The sequence below is a fragment of the Polyodon spathula genome, chromosome 24, assembly GCF_017654505.1.
Source record: "Polyodon spathula isolate WHYD16114869_AA chromosome 24, ASM1765450v1, whole genome shotgun sequence".
NCBI lineage: Eukaryota > Metazoa > Chordata > Actinopteri > Acipenseriformes > Polyodontidae > Polyodon > Polyodon spathula.
Genome location: NC_054557.1, coordinates 7,875,320 through 7,895,439, shown reverse-complemented (window position 1 = coordinate 7,895,439; position 20,120 = coordinate 7,875,320). Strand labels below are relative to the sequence as shown.

The window sequence follows — 20,120 nt, the reverse complement described above, 5'->3', positions numbered from 1 at the left end:
AGATCAGTTCATCTATATACTGTAGTAGCACTTATAGTAATAGTCCAGCATATGGTTTGACAGCTGGCACTGTTGCTTTTGGCATGAAAGGAAATGGTTGGGTACACTTTTGCATTTAGGTTCAGCAAGACTATTTTTACAACCCTGTTTGACCTGTGCATAAAGATTTTCTGCATGTCTGACCTAGCGGGGGTTTAAATGTCACATTGGGTTATAGAGACTTGTACATATTTAGGTCATTTCTTTTATTACTTTGTGAGAACTGCATATCTAAATCTGATGAACATCATTATGATTTTTATAAAGTTAAGTATGACATTATTGTTTGCAAGTAAACACATTTCAAATTCAGACTAGAGCGTATGTGTCAGTTGTACTGTAGAATAGTGAGATTCCCAAGACGTTTTATGCAGAATCCTCGTACCCCATTGTTAAATTTAGTGTCCCTTGTTTAAGACTGTTCACCATGTTCTCACAATGTAAACCTGCCTTTTTCCACATGTAGACATTTACACAGGTTCAGTGAAAAAATCCATATCCCTAAAAATAATGCAACTTGGAAACTAGTGATGCAGCTGGTCATTTCTCTGGATTATAGTACGATGGACTGCTTGACAAGCCTTGATCGTAACGTCACCTTTTGAGATGGTGTCTCTGGAACCTCTGATTTGGCATGGAACGACCCATAAATACCAAATCAAATGTGCTTCCTGCCTGTCTTTTTTTTCGCCCAAGGAATGCTGATGCTGGTGAGTTGCAGGGAGCACTCAGCTTGTGTCATGTATTACACACATTAGGTTATTGTTAGATCACCTTCAGCAGGTTTTGAACTGTTGTGTTTGTTTTCCTATTAGTTTAATTGACTGCATTCTTACGGAGCTCCGTTTTGGAAAGTGCCTCAGGTTTCACAAAATAACCAGAGCGTTCAAGCATGTTGTATTGAAGTGCATTTTAAAGCATGTGCATGTTCTAGCATACTGTAACATCTAACTGCACAACTGTGCTTCAGACTTGTTGATGTGAAATTAAGCAATCAACCAATATTAGTGTTATGTCCTACTGTTACAGTTTCTGAATAAAACAAAAAGGCTAAGCATGCATGAGGTGTAGGGTTGCTGCTAAACCTGAGATGTTCAGTACGGGCATGATTTTCATTGTGTTGACCTGATAAGTGATTACAGGGAAGTTGACTCCACCAGTTTACAGTTATATCCAGGGAAAAATGCGCTGCAGAGCTGTATAAAGCAGGAACAGAAGACAAAATTGGAAACGGGACCAAATAGTAGCCAAGCCCTTGTTTCATTTCAGGCACTGGCATCACATGTCAGTGGGGGTCAGTGTGAATGCAGCATGCTGCAGGGTGACAACCATACCATCGCTTTTCCTGATCTTTATGATCTTCTGTTGCTTCCAGCCAAGTTGCAGTATTATGTACTGCTCTTTTACATTAAAGCTCGCAACTTGTTCAGTCGGTCAACCTTTATTTCCAAGAATACTGTCTGACAAGGGAAGATTACTTTTTTTGTTAAGACTATATGAGGTGGCATCTTATTTTCCAAATGCACCATGTTACAGATCATTAAAGATCAGGAGCTGAGTGGGCTACGTCAGTTTTGCATAAATTGAGGATGTGTGTTTAAAGTTTCAAAGGAGACTGTCTAAGCAGTGAGGAATGGAACAGAAAATGGGCTTACTTTTGACATTGAGCAGTTATTGATGTCCTGATGTGTTCTCTTGAATTGAGGCATTCATTGCACTATACAGTTCGGTATGTGACCGCAATCTCTTAGTAGGACTGGCAGCATCTGTCTTGTATGAATTACTGCTACTATAATGGTGTTCTTTGTAGGTGTCGATTTGATTTGAACACAATACACAATTTTTAGTGTGACTAATACTGAGGCATTTTATGCAAAGGTATAGTTCTTGCTTAACTATCCTTAATCAATTATTATTGGTTAAACAGCAGCTAGGACGGCATTAATCTGATGACTTTTATCTTGATCCTAACATAAATATTAACAATGGGATTTCAGCAGTTGGGAAAATAAAGCTACTCCTATGTATAGAGCCATGGAAGCTTGCCAATGTTCTTTCTGTGCAGTTCATTTTGAATTCAAATTCTGTAATTCACCACATGTCTCTAGATAAATAGAGTGTGTGGGGTTTGTTTTAATGCTTAAGGCCCCTGACAGTGGGCAAATGAAAAGAAGTCTGTTTTAACAAAGCAGTGGAAATGCCTGACCTTGTAATGGCACAGTAGATGGGCTGTCAGGGGTGCTCAGGTACACATCCTGGCTGTGTTCCTGTGGGTTAGGGAGACCAATCAGCAGGGACTGCTTCTCCAGAAAGGGGCCATTTGGAATGCACACAGCCTTCAGTTCTCCCGAGCTGCTGTGGAGAATTCTGCGCTGAGGGTATTGGACATTCTAAATTGGGGAGGAAACAGGGTAAAATAACTAAAATTAAAAAGAAAAATTAAATGACTGTATTTTTTGCTTATAATATAGCTTCATTAGCACATAAACGTGTGTGTGTGTGTGTGCATTAAAGATTCAGAACCCTTTGCTTTTCCTCACTGGAGATAAAGCCTCAAAGTGTCACAGTGATTTTTGTCAGGGCCAAAACAAACGGCTGTAGGAATTGCTGTGCATGGATGGCTGCATGTTTCGGAGCGATACTCATTTGCATTTTATGACACGTTGAAACTAAACGGTATCCATGGATTCCACTTACTCTCGCATTAGGACGAGCGAGCAGTCTGCTGTATTGGTACTTAACACTAGATTGATGAACCTCTGCTTTCTGATTACCTCGTGCTGCAATGTAGGATTGACAAAGTAAGACTAACCACATTTTAGTGGTAGCTAAAGTGCCCACAAATAAGAAAACTGCCTGTATGTGAATTGTGCCCTGCTGGTTGCGTTCTACACTTTCTGAAAAATTCTTATCTCCAAGAACATTACAAAAGCAATATTGCCTTGCTGCAAGGTACAAACTAGTACATATGATGTTCTAAAAGTAAATAATAAGCATAGAATACACCATTTGCCTCTAATATTATAGTTAATTATATTATATTATATTGCCATATTTGTATTATAATTCCACGCTATACAAATAACACTTCTCCAGAGTTGATTCTGTTCTACGTTCAACCCGGGCGCAACAACCCCTCAAGGGACCATCTGATAGTGGTCTTTTATTTAACATTGGAAATGTTTTACACAGACTTTCATCATAGTGGTCAAAATAGACTTCTGTTATTGAATGCAGATGTGACTGTAATGTCCTATTTAAATAGAAAGCAGTTTCAGATGTTATTGTAATTGCTCTTCCATTGCTCTTACTATTCATCGTGTTTGCAATCCTGCAGAGGGCCTGGGTTCCTATACTGAGTACTCATTTCTTCTCCATCAGCCTTTACCTGAGTTACCTTTCTCATTCCATTCGGATCAACTGATAATGCACCCTTTGAACTCTACTCTCTCCCTGTCTATGTAAGTCTAGAGTAGGCAGTCTGGCAGAGTTGAACAGTAAGATTTTGAATGGGATTAGGAAGGTTGTTCAGTCCCAACTTCTCTGGAAGGTCAAAGTTGGGTAAAGGCTGATATAAAGGAAAAAAAATGACAAGAACTTAATTTTAGAGCAACAGAACCACTTAAAAGGGTAGCTAACACCATGCAATATTAAAGGAAATGTAGAAATGCTATTGAAAATGACGAGAAGCTACTTATTGTACTGTAATCATTTGGGAACATACTGTTATTTCACTGTCAGGAAGAAACTTAATGGTTTAGACGTACAAAATCTGTGGGAGTCTGGGATCCTGAGGGAAATTTTCTGTTTAAGTGAAGCAAACTCTGTATTTGTGAGTCCCCTTTATGTATAGCATTGCTATACTGTCTTTCTGTATTGGGCACCCTTTTGTAAAAAAAACTACAGGGCTTTGCATTAGCATCTGCCCTGGCACATCCCAGATGTTTCTTGTAATGAACTATCTGGCATCCTTCTGAGTGCTGCACAGCTGTCGAGATCAACCTGGGTTCCATTTGTGCTTGGCATTTGTCGGGCATTAGAATGTGGAATGCGGTCTTTAAATCTGGTATAATCTTCATCTTCTGATGCAGATCATACAACTCGGGATGCGCTCATTCTTTTTGAAGTGCAAATATATATTTAACTGTCAGCAGGCATGCAAACCATAACAGCTTTTCTGTTTGTTTGTCAGAAAGTGTAGCATTTCCCCTGGATAATGAAGCTGCCCCACTGCCCTCACTCATCTTTCTGTGGTTATATGTTGTAGGGATATCTAGCATGAAAACATTTTTGCTCTTTTCTTATCCCCTGGGAGGTAAGAATATTCCCGGACTGAGATAGAGTGGATATTGACTGTCTAGTCACTTTTTTTAGGACTTTTGATTGTATTTGACATTGCCCTGCTGTGGTGCATGTTCTCCTAGTATACCTTGCCCTGAAACACAGAACAAATGCTGTAGTTTACTTAAGCACTGTTGCAGATCAGGATCAATCCTGCAGATGTACCCTGGTGGCATTAGCTTCTTCCAAGATGATGATCCATGCTGGTTTGAGGAGCATGACAGAGACTTCAGGCTTCTACCATGGCCATCAAATAAACTCATATTTTTGTGTAAGGTTTGTGTAAGGTATATGGTAAAAGAGGATAACAAAATCAAAGCAGTGTTTGTGTTCCTAATCTTCTTCTTAGCGTGTGCTGTTCTTGCGCAGCCAAGCAACTGCTGAATCAACAGCTGTGTGTAAAGCACGGAGTCCACCCGGGAAACTTGTTAGCAGGCAGTCCTCCACAACATGAAGCATTGTCTGTTTCTGCCCACATGAGCAGAGTGGGCTGTCTACGAGGCCCCAGTCATAAAGACACTCTGCACACCGACCGTGACCAGTACGATAGCGATTGAGTAAAGTCCAATCTTGGCGTGGCAGGTCAAAGCCGGGCGGGCGGTCTGTTGGGTCGGCAATGAGGAATTGGTTGAGATTGTCACTCTGGAACCACTCCTCTTGCCACTGGGTTGTTGATGACCAATCAGGGTCAGGAAGTGACAGCCAGACTGGACGTCTAGATTCCAGACGCACCTTTGGTGGATAGAGGATAAAGTCATGCAGTAGTAGTGCCGGGTTATCCTGGATTTTGACCACTGCTTCCTTGCGCCGAATGTGTGGAGGTGTGATGTTGCTCAGCACCGGTAGCCACTGGACCGGAGTTGAGTGAAAAGTGCCGGAGATGGTCCACATTGCAGAGTTCAGCTGAGTGTCAATTTTCTTCGCATGCGAACTGCCACACCAGACTGGGGCACAGTACTCAGCTGTTGAGTAGCAGAGAGCAAGGGCTGTGGACCGGAGGACCGGTGTTCGTGCTCCCCATGATATGCCGGCCAACATACTCAGCAAGTTGTTTCGTGCGCGGACTTTCGCGGATGTCTTTATCAGGTGGTCATGGAATGTCAGTGAACGATCCAGGGTAACACCGAGGTAAATTGGGCTGTGATCTCACTTAATCCGTTTACCATCTAGGATTACATTCAGTTCCCGTGAAGCACTTGCATTGTGCAGATGAAAAACTGCTGATACAGTTTTTGTGATGCTTGGTTGGAGTCGCCACTTTTTGCAGTAGTCGGATAATATTGCCATATCGATGTTGAGATGCTCTTCCAGTTCTTCGAAAGCTTGGGCTTGAGTGGCACAGCAGATGTCGTCCGCATACATGAACTTGCTAGATCTTATACGAGGAAGGTCAGAGACATACACATTGAAGAGAGTGGGTGCGAGAACAGATCCTTGTGGGAGACTGTTCTGCTGAATCCGCCACCTGCTCACTTCTTCACCCATGTGCACTCGTATCCTCCGGTCTCGCAGGAGGAACTCTAAGACTTGACATTACTGTGATGGCACTGTGCATTGTCAGAACTAGGTGGTGACGTGTCATTTTCAGAGGTCTGTTTCCCTGGCTGACAGACCAGAAGATGAGAGAAGCGAGCTGACCCATCAGTCTCGAGTCTGTCCAGGCTTGTATGCACACAATGTAGAACAGCCTTTTCTGCAGTGCACTGTCATTTATACACACACAGCAGATGCTCACTTTTAAACTATCTGAGTTAAGATCAGCTGGTTGGTCTCGCTGCAGTTACACTGCAGAACTTGTGAAAACACCAGCAGGATTTGGATATATTTCAAAGACAGCAGTGTTTAGATCCACCACTGCTTAGATCTTTAAATTTTACCCTGTAATGTTTTATTTTCCTGGGAACAGGACCTTAAGACCCTTTTGTATGTTAAAAAAAAAAACAGAGTCGGGTCATAAAATGGAATAACTCCATTATTCCCAGTCTCATAGTCCTTTTATCACTTAATAACATATTTTATGTTTAGCATTTTCCACATTGTTTGAAGCTGTCTGCCACATTCATTCTGCTATATAAGAGCATTGTATATTGCCAGCACTTTGACAGTATTTCTTTAACATTATCTTTGTACCACTGTGGTGCCAGACAGAGTAGACAGCAGGAAAACGAAAAGCTCACTTGGAATGAGTTTCTGGGAAATCAACTGGCCATTTTTTATATTAATTGTGTTCAGGCAGCATGTCTTTCTGTTTTCTCTTCAATGTATTTAACTGAAAAGCCTGAGCCCGGGGGTCATCACTGCACTCAGCTCTGCATCCTTGATAGAGAAATTGAGTCCTGAGCTATCAGGTGGATCTGGCATCAGCTGATGAGGAAAATGCTTTGGAATGTGTTTGGCTGCCTGAATGTCAGTCTGTTCTCTGTCGGAACGAAACCTGCATGACCTCTTTTTAACTGGGGAGCACAAGCTGATGGTGGAATACCATGAAATTCACAGATGGATGGTCAATCTGTTTCTCTTCACATGGAAGTAGTTATGTTGTTTTTGCAGTTTTGTTGCCATTGGTAACAGGATTACCTGTGTTTCAGTAGCATGCTGGTTCAAGAAGTGTTTTGAAAAATACAATTAAGACAATAGTCCCTATTGTTAGCTAAGCTTCAGTGCTGTGTGCTGCATGGCCCCCTGCTGGTTAGCTGAGTAGTAACAGTTAAGAGGCTTGCTTGATGAGTGAATGGACACCAGTTTGTTCCCGTGCCGCCTCTGTACTGTTACATATAATTCAGGACAATAAGGAATAAAGCATATCCCCAGTACACAGCGTAGGAGCCAGTGCATGTGTCTTTGTTTAACCACGTTATTGAGCATATCAGAATATGGAGATATTGTGAGGTACCTGTCTGCAGAAATACATACTTTACAGTTTTATATTTACATACTGTGGATGTAGGTTACGGTTATCTACTATTTGGGTTGCGTGTGTTGTCTGTTGATATCGCTTTCAGGTTAGTTCACATTATTGCATGCTGGGGAAAGATAAGGATGCTCTTTTAATTTGCATGGATGTTACTGAGAATCTGGCAGGCCGAAATCAAGTGACTTATTATTTCCGATTTATATAAAAAGCCCTTACTTTCTAGAAAATGAAACAGATGGCATGTCCCATAGTGTCCTCACACACTGTGTTGGTGGGCTGCTAGTTGCTGACCATTCAGTTTATCGCTAATAGGATTTGAACCAGTAGGTGTGTTTACACTTGATTTGATGTTTTGAGTGCGTTAGTGTTTCTGTGCTGTAGGCTGAGCTGTGCAGGGACTATAGTCTCTGCCAGTGATCTCTCTCACGGTCAGCAAGAAGACACTGACAATATAAAAACAAAGCAAATGTAAACCTGCAGTCTGTGTGCTGTGATCTAAAACTATGTCAGTGCAAGCATAATGGTTGACATGGAATGGTGAACACATGGAAGACCAGAAGGTTATCATCATAAGGTGAATTTCATCCAGCAGTCTCCAGGGGGCCACTTCTCTGAAACCGCCAATTGCTAAACATAAACGACAAAAGTGTTCCCGACTAGATTCTCTAATACAGAAACTCTACCACAGTGGGGTTATACATATGTAGTGCATATCCTACTGTTTTTAACCCATTAAATACCAAATTAATTTGTCTTTGAACAAGCGGTATTTATGTAATTTGGTACATTACATTTAGACTTAACTTTTGTGGTTAACAAAGTTAACAAAGTTATCATAGTTTAAAATGCTCCAACAAATTATATAGTGGTCTGTTCTCACGTAATGGGTTATTTCATGAAGAGTTTCAATCATTATTTTTGTTTTTATAAACCCTTTTCCTGATGGCATTTCCTTCAATTAAAATGTTTTGCTCCCAGCTTTTAAAATGTATTACACAATTTATTCAGGCAGAAACTGTAAAATTGTTCAGATAATGGCAGGGTCTTAATTGCATTTGATGAAAGAGTAGAAATTTGTTTTCCTAGAACTCAAAAAGTATGATTTTTAAAGCAGCCAAAATATATGAATTAAGATACTTTTAAACAATCAATGTTCACACTAAGCCAGCCCTTATTTTGTATGCATTTATTTAAAGTATAATGTAAACATTTTAGGATTATCCATTAGTTTTCCGCTGACAATGACCCTACTTGTAATATTAGAGATTTGCATATACAGTAGCTAGATCACCGCTTTTCCAATAGAGATAAAACCTACCAAGGAACTTTTTCATCACAAGTTGTATAATGTGTCATTATATGGGATATGGAGGCTTTGTCTTACTGTCTTTCTGTATGTCATTTTAGTAGTTTGCATATATATCTGTATTTATCTAAACTGTAGGGTTGTCCATCAAAGTTGTCCACTAGTATCTGCTCTGGTAGGTAGAAATTCTCCTACTTGTAATTACATTCCAAAATCAAGGGAGATAAAATAAAACTTGTCCTGGACCCAGACACTTCTGTGGGCAGCACTGCTTCCTTGCATAGCTTTATAGAAAAGATGACTAGATTCCATTAAGTGCAGTAGCTTGTTCGGTTGCATTGGTATAGAACACAAGTATACTTTGTTAATGGAAAAAAGTGGAGGTGGGTGAATCACTATTTTTGGTGATCATCGTTTTCAACATTGACATTTTAAAAAAGGATTTAAAAGATTTCATTGTCTGAGTGTATTTATTTCTGTGGGTGAGTACCACAGTACCTACGTCATACTGCATTGTTTAACTGTATGAGAAGCTGTGGTAAGATTTACACTTCAGTGTAATTGATATTTTAGCCCCAGATAACAATAACCTGTTATAATTCGTCTTGCATACAGTACAGTTGATACCGTTGATCTAAAATGGTATAAAAGTAGAAAGAAAAGTTGCAAATTGGCTTACTGATCCATCGATCCCATACAGTTCAATCAATGAGAACTGCTCATTGAATTGTAATAACACTTGGTATGGGAATACCTTGGCACTGCAGGTAGAACAGTAGTCGAGATGTTTATAGGGTTGAGGGGGGTGGTTGTGTTAAGTAACCTTGATACTGTGTATCTTCTAGTTCTAGCTGTTATACAGGCTATTGTACAGTATGACAAGCGTTTCTGGTCCTTCATTTTTATAAGGTCCAGTTAGGTGCGGCTTCTGTTCTGCTTCAACCAAATCAGTCACTGAGTGTGGCAGGCTGCTGTCCCTACACCATCATTGGAAAACATGCTGTGACATTTGTGTATCCAAAAAGAGCAATTTGGAATTCCAGTGAAAGTGAATAGAGAGAGATTACAGATATGTCTCTGTATGTTGCTAGCAGGAACTACTTGTAAGCTGCATTGTTAAAACTTGGTTTATTAAAACCTAGAGCTGTATCTCAATGTGTGTTTAATAGCTAAGCTTTTTAAAAACACAGACCTGTTATTTCATAGTTTATATGGGCAGCTGACATTTAAGTCTTTTAAAATGCTAACTGAATCCGATGAACGGTGTCATTTGTTTATTATTATTTTCCTTCCTCATTTTGAAAAAAAAAGAAAAACACAGCACCAAAACACGGTGATGACATTTTGTTGCAATGGAAAAAAAATGTCATCCTCATTGGCAAACCTACAGTAGTCTGTGTTGTTGAGATGTTGGATTCATAACAAGTGCCTCTGAGCAATGGAATGTGTGCTGTTTGTGACATTCTTCCCACCTGCACCAGTGGGCCTAATAGGATGTGGTGGACAGTACATCTTCCAGCCAGGACTCTGTTTAGACTGTGTGACTCAAGCCTCTGGCCAGAAGTAGAGCTCAGGACTGCCTACATTTTCTTCATAACTTCGCCTATTTAGTTTCATTCTCACCACTGTCAGATTCATAGAGCCCTGGAAATGTTGCCCAACTCTGATATATACCAAGTTAAATGAACATAGATTACACTTGAGCTCCATGTTGCAGCTCTCTGTGGCTCTCTGAACAACGTGTGAATAACGTGTGATTACTTACCCCACCTTTAACCCTATCTAGTAGTATGTTGGAAGTGCCCTTTACAACAGGAAACAGAGAGGCTGCACACAGCATGTGCTGAACGTTCTTTGAGGTGTAACTCGAGGAATCCAGGCAATCTGGCAGGCAGAGGATTTCTGGGAAATGGACACTGACCCCCCCCAGTATCAGGACAGTTCTGTCCAAGACGGGGTGGGTGGTCACCCTACTCCAGAAAAAGCTGTCAATCTAAAAGACTAGATAGTATTGAGAATATCTAAATTGAAACTTAACTTTGACAGATTTTCTGGATAACGCAATATCATCATTGATTTCCTAACCTTGGTTAATCCTCAGATCGTTCTCCATTTCCACTGACCTGTAAACAAAGTGCTATAAACAAATCTCAGTGGAGCTCCTTATAAAAGTTCCCAACGGTAAATTTGGTTATGCTGTGAATTTACCATACCATACTTTAGCATGGGTTTACCATGTTTTTTAATAAGCATACCTCTCTGGGGTTTAAAATGCTTACCTTAGGGAATGCATTCTCATTGTTATTTTTACTTGGGCCTTGAGGCGTATTCTGGTCACAGCAGACTAATTAAAAATTGATTTTCTCACTACATTACTTGATGTTTGAAAATATTTTAAAATAGTGTTACATCAAACAGGCCTCAGATAAGCCTTATGTTTTTGCATTTTTGCAAATTTTTTCCCTCACATGGTGTTCATATGATGTTTTTGCTTAGACTGTATTATCACATTGCCAGTAAAACATTGATTCAGCCTTTACTACTGGACCTTAAGGTTAAAACTGTTCAATAAAATCACCGACTAATATCCACATGACACAGATATTTCTATGGAGTCTCTTTTCTGTCAAAAAACGGTTGATCGTCTGTCCACTTTAGCATGGCCAGCAACCTCATGCCTAAATTGAAGAAATCAAGTAATAAAATTACTGCCAACTGCTTGAAGATGAGGCTGCGATAATGGTAAGATGGAAATAATATGGTAATGTTTAAAACAGCTGTTTCTGATTGCTTTTGCTGTAGTTGGTGGTTCATACCCAGGCTTTTCCTTTGCTGTGCCCAATATGGTCTTAAAAAGATGTTTTGCATATTTTGTGCAAAATTACTGTAACAAAGACCCCATTTGAGAGAAAAAAATATATTTTGGTGCTCTTTTTTTATAACCTTCCACTGCTGCAATGTATCTGTTCAGAGACATCAGGCTATCTAGTAAGCTGGGGTCTGAGTTAGGAAAATGGGCAATACAAGCCTCACCCCTAGTCTTGCTGTAAGTCATTTGTTGTTTCCAAACTTCTGAACACCATTGTAATTCTGTTTTTAATGTAAAACTGAACAAGGTAGGATGCTGCACTGTAGCTTTATGGACGCTGGACCACAGCCTGAAAATGTGAATTTATCGGTAGATATTGTACTGACCTTGCTTGCCTCATTTGGCTCTAATTGTTGTTTACAACAAAGTGCTACGTATATAGCCCCCTTCACAACAGAAATATTATACATGCAAAAAGAAGGTTTCTGCTTGCATGCATGTATATGTAAAAACTTACATTTCATGTTTTTTCAGTCTTACTGTTTTCATTATAGTAACTAACTGACACTCCAGCGGCTGAACAAATGATCGAAGCTGGAGTATTGACAGCTTTGCCTGTAAAAGTATTTGTTCCAAACGTTGAATCAGCTTGATATAGAGCATTTAAAAATATCATTTTAAATAAGAAGCTTCCTATTTAACATGGGTTTTTTTTTGTGTTTTTTTTCAACTTTTCTCTTTATCTAGTTGGGCGATACTTCAGAGATTTTGTCAGGCAGCAGGATTTGATTTTGATATTGTGGGAGCACCAAGGAATTGTGTTATGTCTGTGTGAAGAACCGGCAAAGCTGTCCTCAAGATTAACACTCATGGTAAGTAAAGAAGATGTTTTTATATTATATAGTACTATTGTTATTAGCTAAGCAGCAATTCTGAGCGATTCAAGCCTCGGCAAAAAATAGGACTGCATTAACTGCTTAGTTAGTAATGTTATGCTACCTACACCCTCAACTGCCAAATGAAGTTCATTAGTAAAATGGCTACTGGTGTGCTACCACTATTCACTTATTACTGCTTGGTACCATACTGTTGGATGGTACTTACAAGTAATGTACTGCTTAGTGTTAACTGATGATAGGAATTTAAGATAATAAACCATTGCAAAATGATTGATAGAGAATATGTTTTTTATATTTTTTTTTAACTTAAGTGCAGTGACAACTTAGGAGTATGGTATCCTATAATACCTTTAGTTAAGGATTGGACCAGGATTTTAGATTTGTGTTCAATTATCCTCTTCACACAAATCGTTATTTATGCAAAAAAGAAAAAGAAAAAAAAAACCCTGACATCTGAAGTGTTTATTTATGAATTAGTGACAGAAACCATTAATGGAATACATTTAGAAATGTTAGTAAATGATGTCATTTGAGGTACTGTTTTTTTTAGTTGTTCTGCAAACATATATTGCTGTGCAAGGCTGACCAGTGGCAGAAATAGCAACTAAGACACAGTAACTGCAGTTAAGCCCTTTACTGCACACTTTTATTCACATATAACAAATAACAAAACAAAGGAACAAAATAACAGTTTGAACAAAACCTTACACACAAAACTCTTCAAAATAAACGAAACAGCACCCAAGCATTGCTATCATGGTACCTTTCTCATTCGTTCACTTCTTCTCCGCTCCATACTCTCCTACACAGCCCACACCAAACATTCATTCCTTTGTCCTTTTTTTAGGATTAGGGTTAGGGTTAGGGTCACTGCAACTAACCATTACTGGGGGAGACACTAAAAAAAAATGTAAATAGTGTCCCGTTTTTACATTTTGAAAAGGTGGTCACCCTAGTGTGACCGAGGGTAACTGACAATCAGTCATTCAAATACCACCTGGCCAACTCTTCAATAAACCAATTCAACGCAATCCCCACACCTAATTAAACAATTACAGTGACCTGTAGCTGTGTATAAGCAGCCATAAAACACACATTTCTTAATGTGCAGGGCCTCTGTCCTGCCCACATCCTCCCCCTACTCTGCCACTGTACAGATTGCTGCAAATTCAGGAATTGTGTTATCGGAATTAAAAGTTAACAAATTCAATGTTCATGTTGAGCAGTGCTTTCTACTTTATGAGCAGCACCATCCATAATACATGATGAACCAGGTTTGAAATACCAAGTCTGTTTTTGTAGCCCTATGTGATTTCACCTGTTGGTCTTAAACAGTGACGTGCATGTTTATGCATGCTGGATAGCAAAGCCAGGGCAGTGGTAACCCTATATGTACAGCAGCAAGCAGAACTCATCTGTAGAGGAAAATTGATAGCAACCAACTCCTCTTCAAAACACTGTTGCTAGTGCTCTGGCACTGCAGGAACATAAATGTTCTGATTTGTGTGACAACTAAAAGGTTACTAAACAATACCTGGAGACAACCATCTCTCCCTTGCAGGTATAAAAACCAGGGCCATGCTGTTGTTTATTTTGTTACTCCAGAAGTGATGTATTTGGTAGGGAAATGACTTTCACAGCTAGTATTAGTTGGTTCAGGGTTTAGCTCAGATATGCCCTCAATATCGTATTTAAGCCTAGTGGGAAAATGATGTAAGAGCTGGTGTAAGTTTATTGCAGATGGGTATTAAAAATAAATATCTGAGATTCTAAGAGTTTTACTCGTCACATTTACAGAAAGTAATAATAATGCTGGATATTTGTTTTTTGGTTTAGGATGTGGTTTCCATTTCTAAGTGTTATAAAAATTCTGATTTTATAAGTTGTAAAGGAAACTGTAAACAGCAAATGACTTTAGATAATGATGTTTATAGGAATACTTATGATCTAAAACTAACAGCTGTGGTCCAAGTTATGAAGAAAAAGACAATAGTGCATGCCAGTGGCATTGGGGCCAATCCTGTGATGCTTTTGAAGATATTTGTGCGCACTAAGATATAAATTAAAAATATATCAACACAGTGAAAATGTGTGTAGTCAAGAGATAAGTACAGGGCACATTGAGTGTATGAGGATTGTATACTAGCGAGACTGTCTATTCTTGTTTTGAAGGTCCTGTTTTATTAATAAAAGTTAAGTGCTTCTACCATGAGTTTAACTGTAACTGCTGTTATATTGTCAATGGACTCTTTCTGACTTCTGTTTATCCAAACTGTACTGTACCGTTACAAGATGACAGGATTTGGAATCCCAATAAATAGCAAAGATTCCATTTGTTTTATCGTTTTTGAGTGGCTACAGTTACATTTTTTTATGTGATAGTAGCAGAAACAAATGCTGCACCAGCAACCTACATAGAACATGGTGTGACATGCTCCTCACACCTCCATGTAAATGAGCTGTCCCTCACATGATTAATTTGTTATACACGCATCACTGGAATGTATTCTGTAATGTGTAAAGGCTTCTTGTTACATTCAGTGACATTATCTAACAGACCGTGATAAAGGCTACTCAGCTGGCAGGTGCTTCTGTATCCAAAAACCTGGTGTGTATTCCTTTCCAAAGTTGAAATCTTTTGTTCTTTCAGTAGAATATTTAACCACTTGTGCATGACCAGCGATTCTTACTGTACCCAGAACACCTTTGAGCATCACTAGAGGATTTCAAATGATTATGCTATCTTGGAAAAGTTTCCATCCCAAGCGGAGGTTTGCATGAACCACTGATTGCATACCACCATGGAATACCCGAATCACTGATTGCATAGCACCATGGAATACTTGAATCACTGATTGCATGGCACCATGGAACACCTGAATCACTGATTGCATGGCACCATGGAGTACCTGAATCACTGATTGCATGGCACCATGGAATACCTGAATCACTGATTGCATGGCACCATGGAATACCTGAATCACTGATTGCATAGCACCATGGAACACCTGAATCACTGATTGCATAGCACCATGGAATACCTGAATCACTGATTGCATAGCACCGTGGAAGCCATTGCATGTTTCTTTCACTTTGTCTTCCTCGTCTTTTTATTCTTTTGTGGTAACGATTATTGGACCAGATGGCTTATCAGCACAAGGCCTTTCAACACATGTTAAGCTTGTGCTTAAAAAAGCACCAATTTGCATTTGGTTTTGCAGTACATCAGCTGATTTCATGCTTTCTCATGCTCTCAGAAGGAAATGGAGCAGGTTTAAAGTAGATTTTTAAAAGGGAAGTGTCGTTTTAAAGTCAGATTTTTCTTCCCTGAATTCAGGTTCCCTGGTTAGCTAAGCATTTTGTTTCTTTCTTGGTGGGCCTCTCACATTTTTCAGTTTGTTTAAACGTATGTACAACCCCCAATGAGTCCTCACTCGCTGAGTAAGAGCGCTGGTTTCTACTTCCCAGAATACTACTTGGAAATGTTGTAATGCCATCTAGAGTACACCTTGCATAATACAATCTGTACTCCAAACATGGACCAACCATCGGACAAATTAGAAACACCATTGTAGACTTTGAAAAAAGTGTTACCAGCACTCGACATACACCTCGATAATCAGTCACATTTTGCAAATATTCATTTTAGATTACAGCAGCTTTTTTTCTGTAGGTAAGATTTGAGATAAAGCCAGTTTCAGACTATTAGTTCAGGATTAATATTTAACTTATTTTTTACCTAAACAATGTGTTTTTTTTTTTTTTTTTTTTTTTTTTGTTTGTTTTTTTTTGATTGTCAAGCTCCTCAAGTATTTTCAGAACAGGTTTTATTTATTTTACTTGTTTTTCTTTTCATTGATGCTGGTGAATTGAGTGTTCATGTAATGTGTGAAACAGGTAGGCACCTTGCTAGCAGGTACCATGAGAGCTTCCCCTCGTCCCCTCGCAGCGCACCTCAATTCTGACCCAAACACACCTTGCCATTCAGTCCTGGACCTCACTCGAGCAGAGACTACCAATTGCACTACATTGTGTGGTGGGTTTAACCTCCAAAAAGAAAGGCTGGTGAATTGCCTGCTGCCTGATGAATCTCTCCAGCAATGCAGATAATGCTGGCACCAGTATGTTTGTACTGTATGTCACGCTAACAATTCAGGCTACATCTTGGAAACCAATTTAGCCTGATAAGGGCACTACTTATCACAAGTTGTCAAGGATATTCAAATCTAGGTAACAATGACCCAGTTCAGTGCATGTGGGGCAGACAGATGTGTTGAGATATGGTAGTTACCTTCTACAGAGCATGTAACTTAGTGTGACCTTGTTGGATATTAAAAACACCAGTACACCTGTCACCTCTGCTAGAATAGCACCAGCAAGATGAGCAACTTATGTTCGGTGACTCGGTATACCTTCAGCATTAAGTGTGTTTTTGTTTAATGTAGATGCAGTGCTCAGACAAGGGTTTTCTTAGTGAGTGTTAGTCCCCCAGTGTTCATCTATAGCAATATGCTCTGAACCAGCTAACAGCACTAAATATGTGATTTTTTTCACAGTTCTGCTTCAGCCTGCATGACTCTCATATACTGCATATTTTGAGAACACTGACTATGAGTTATTGTGTGGCCAGAAGCCTAACCATACTGCCAAACAGATACATAGTCATAACCTATTTCCTGCTGGAGGGACTGTAAATATTAATGACAATCCATTTAACAAAGATCTCTGCTTTTGCAAGCGTGAACGTCAGCCCAAACTAGATTATCTTACTGTATTATGCATCTGTTTCATATCTTAAAATACATTACGAGCTTTTGTTATTCTGAAAGCCTGGGGAACACCTTTTTAAGTCTCAGCACAGTCATTTTTCTGTAATGTCTATGCAAGAAATATTGGTATAGTTGAAAGTTCCCTTTTGATTAAAGGTAGTAAGAAGGTAATGCAGTCATCACAAGATGTACTCTGAACATTCCCTAAATATATCAACCCAGCCATAAATTAAGCTATAAGGATGTGACAGTAAGTAACAAGTTTATGTTAATAAAACCTTATGAACATGGTTCTGTACAGAATTATAGTACTGTAAATTTGAATAATGTACTGTAGCTCATCAAGAATAATGCCCTACATGCTTTGGGTTCTTTAAAAGATCTATAAAGTAGACAGGACTATTCGTTTGTCTAGGTATACTGTTAGATTTAAAATTGCTGCCAGATTAAAAAACTTCACCAACATGTATTGGCATGTATGTATGTCTTATTTTGACTGTATGTGTTTAATTGTTGTTTCACACACATTTCTTAGAGATTTCAGTGCAGAATGGGACATGCAAATGTATTGCCAGGGTAGTGATTCTTAGCAGCTAACACTTATTCTATTTTCTCTTCAGAATTGCACCATCGTTCATTTGGTATGTGTTAGATTTGTTCCCACCTGACTTAATGAGTGTCCTTGTAGGGGTAGCAGCTTTGGGAGGTTCACAGTAAGTTTCAAAACTATCTGCACCAAATTAAACCAAATTTATTTTATTATTATTATTATTATTATTATTATTATTATTATTATTATTATTATTATTGCATTATTTTTCTTATTAATTTAGGCTTGTGTTTAAACCCAGACTGCGACTAGACAGAAGCAAATTATGACAAAAAGAAAATCATATAACACAAAGAATCCTAAAGTGCTATCTTATTCTTTCTCTTATTTCTTCAGTTTTCCTTTACATACAGTTCATTTTTTTATGACACTTTTTCCTGTTTTAACTGATATTGGTGTGTGCTGTTCTATCCTCCCCTCTGTTCCTGTCACATAACTAATAAACCATTCTTCTTCTATAAGATTTTAGGAATTATATTGCATCAACCACACATTAAATATTTAGTGGTACAGAAATTAAAATCAGGATTAATTACTAAAAGAAATGTATCTGAAAGAAATTGTAATTACTGAGAAAAAGATGTTGTTTGTTTTTTTTTATTTTAGTTTTTTAGGGAGGAAACAACATATCAAATATTTCCCTCAAAGCTAAGGCCTTCTGAGAGTTTAATAATAACATGCTGTTGGAGTTGTCTAAATTTCTCCACTGTCAAGCAATGTCTGCTTTAATTGGTTTGAGAGAGAGTAACATGATTATTCAAGGCCTGCGGTAGGACCAACATAGAACACATTCTCAATTACAGAGGTGATGAGAAGTACAGTTAGAAGAATTTTTGAAAGTTAAGAACTATTTGGAAGAGGGGAGAGAGTTGGCTAGATTAGGATCCTTGTTGACCTAGATTTAGTCAAAACATTGGTACGAACACTGCATCAGAAAGAACACTTGTTTAACATTTTCTCACCTCGGATATCTTTTGTTGCTGCCGTGGGCTGGCTGGTGTGTTTGCATTCTGTCCTGTAAATGAATTCAACAGTTTAAACTTGTTAAAGGAGGTGTTGGTGACTCAGCATACAGCTTGTTTGTTTACATCTGCAAAACAAAATACCGTATTACTGTTTATTTTAAATTGATCAAAATGACTGAGGCGATTATATGAGGGTGACCTTTATTAAAAATACTATGCTTTACAAACGCTGCAATATTTAATTACATGATTTAAGGCATTTTAGAAGTGATGCTGTTGGAGGCTCCGATCTGCAGCATTCTGCAGATCACACATACTCCTGTGAGTTTTTGGGATTGTATACAGTCCATTTATTGACCAATTAGGTGGGAGTTGGGAGGTCAGGGGAGAACTGTACCAGCGAATCAGGAGTGTGTATTGATTGCTAGGGGGCGGGACAAGAAGAGAAGAGTGAACGGTAGTTGAGTGCGATGCAGTTGTTTTTCTTAGTGAGAAATACCTCTGAATATCGGTTTGATTTCTGTTAAAACTAAAATATATCTTATCCGGTTTTTTTTCTCATTTTAATTTACCTGCTTGTAGAGGACTGAGTAAAATTCCAATTGAATAAAAAACAAAATAACTAAACCCCCTACAAGAAGATAGCTTCGGTCAGCTTTTGGATAGCGCTTAGAGTGACCGGAAAAGCTCTAAGTTCCTCTGAGTTTAAGTTTTCACCATCCAAGCTGAGGACGAGGTAAACAGACAGCCCTTGTTTTATCCCCTGCTGTGTTGGCTGACATAACTTAAGGACTGCTGTACTGTAAGTAGTTCATCTTGGGTTGTCTGTCAGGACTGTACCGTAAAATAAAATGTGCTTACTAAGGTGTGTGTACATTAGTTTGTATTGTATGGTGGATTGAGGCTGCAGTCTCTTTGGAGGCGTCACATGTACATAGCGAGAGTTGCAGGTTTTTGAATTTATTTTTTGAGCAGGAATAGAAAAAAGTACAGTTACGTTTCTTTATTGAGAGCTGCGTTTACTCGAGGGCGGCGTCTATTTAAAAGCTGATATCTGAGTGAGGCGTTAACTCAAGGGGGGCGTTAATTTGAAGTAATACGGTATTTGTTGCAGGCTTCCTTGTCCCCTACAGTAGAAGGTAGAAAACGTGTCTTGGTTAGTACAAATTATATAGTATATTATAGTAATTAAAGGAGGTCTCTGTCCTCTATCTACCCTGCTGAAAATGAGTGACTAGCTAAGAGTTGGGAACTTGAACCTTTAGCATCCAGGAGATATACAAAAACACAGACAATGTACAGCAGACAGGTAAGGAGTGTTAATAACAATTAACTACAGAATTTTAATAGGCTTTTTTTTTTTGTTGGGGCAGCTTAACTAGAACCAAGTCTGCTGAACCAGCACAAGCAGCTGATCACCAGCAGCTCCAAGCTGTGTACACCAGTGCAGGTCATTGCTGGAATTTCC

The 20,120-nt window shown here is 38.8% G+C and overlaps 1 protein-coding gene across 1 annotated transcript in view; it reads left to right on the top strand.

Annotated features, from left to right (window-relative positions):
• Positions 1-20,120, top strand: part of otud7a (OTU deubiquitinase 7A) — a 114,088-nt gene that overhangs the window by 23,818 nt on the left and 70,150 nt on the right. Inside the window, exon 2 of the mRNA XM_041226697.1 lies at positions 12,157-12,281. The gene's annotated coding sequence lies outside the window, so the exon portion shown is untranslated. The remainder of the gene's footprint in view (positions 1-12,156; positions 12,282-20,120) is intronic.